Consider the following 1689-nt stretch of genomic DNA (forward strand, 5'->3'; position numbering starts at 1 on the left):
TTGATATCCACAGATAAATGTAATATTTTCCTAAAAGTCAAGACTGTAAAATTCCAAACAGGCAAAGTTCTTCCCTCAGAGAATTCATTCAAGGTAAATTGGGTGGCTCCCTGGTCTGTTCCAAGGACAATAGGAATGCCCTCCCTAAAGTGTTTCCAGGTGCAGCCTATTCACCCAGGCGTCTCTTTTCCTGAAGAACCTGGGCTGGACACAATGGGAATCCTCCCGATCCTCCTTTTCCTCCCCCCATTTGAGGCTAGGTGCTAAAAGGTATGTTAATTAAGCTTGAGAAACCAAGTAGCGGTGGTGAGATTTGAACCTGCAAAGTATGATGTAAAGTTCCCTAACTGTCTGGAAAAGTAAGATTGACAGCTGTACTTTGTCTTAGTACCTCCTAACTTTGTGTAAAGTACCTCCCCTAAATAAAAGGAAGGCGCAGAACGAATCCAGGTACATTACGACTGGCAAGGCGTGCATTACAACATGCAAGGGGCACAGTCCAGCCTTGCAACCATACTGCCTGTTTAGCCAAGATGTTTAATATGCAGGATGTTACGGCCTTCGTGGCTGAGATGTTTGCAACACAGGATCTGCCTGATGCCAGTCCAGCATTCACTCTGGTTTCAGAGTGTCTCTTTGTCTCTCTCTTTGTGTCTCTGTGTCTCTTTTGCTATCTCTATCGCCGCTGGATCTCCCCTCCTCGTGAACCAAACACCCGTGAACAACACAACTATGTCAAGGTCAGACCCCGACACAGGACCATCCTCCAAATGGGGGCTCTCAAGATCAATCCCAAATGGGAGCACTCTGTCCTTGGCAGGATCCAGGGCACTAATGGGCATGGGGACCCTGTTGAGCACCTTCTACATTGTGGCAATAATGTAGAAGGTGCACAGTTGGCAGTTCAAGCTCACCAGCTGCTCTCGGAAACCCTATACAGGGTCATATATAACGAGCTCTGGTAGCATAGTGGTTATGAATCGGGCTGCGAACCTCATGGTCAGCAGTTTGAAACTACCAGCTGTTCCATGGGAAAAGATGAGGCTTTCTGCTCCAGTAAAGGTTTACAAGACTTAGAAACCCTGTACAGGGTCTCTATGAGTTGGAACCAACTCTGTGGTATATAACTAGATAGATAGATAGATTAAATAGATAGAAAGACAGACAGAGAGATATAGTTATATTCGGAGTTCTGGTGTGGTGCTGTGGGTTAATGACCAGACTACAAAGCCGTTTGAACTGCAAGATTGGCGGTTCAAGTTCACCAGCTGCTCCTCCTATACAGGGTCATATATAAGGAGCTCTGAGAGAGTAGTGGTTACGAATCAGGCTGTAAACCTCACGGTTAGCAGTTCGAAACTACCAGCTGTTCCATGAGAGGAAGATGAGGCATTCTGCTCCCGTAATGATTTACAGCCTCAGAAACCTGGTATAGGGTCTCTAGGAGTCAGATCCGACTCCATGGAACATAACTATATATATATATATATATTCGGAGTCCTGGTGTGGTGCTCTGGGTTTCTGAGGACCAGCTGGTGAGCTTGAACCTCCAACCTTGCAGTTCAAATGGCTTTGCAGTCTGGCACATTAACCCGCACAGCGCCACACCAGGACTCCGAATATATATGTTGCTATGTGCCATGGAGTCGGTTCCAACTCATACAGCCCGATTCGTAACCAGTACGCTAC

This window comes from Chrysochloris asiatica, unplaced genomic scaffold (genome assembly GCF_000296735.1).
Source record: "Chrysochloris asiatica unplaced genomic scaffold, ChrAsi1.0 scaffold00018, whole genome shotgun sequence".
NCBI classification, from domain to species: Eukaryota; Metazoa; Chordata; class Mammalia; order Afrosoricida; family Chrysochloridae; genus Chrysochloris; species Chrysochloris asiatica.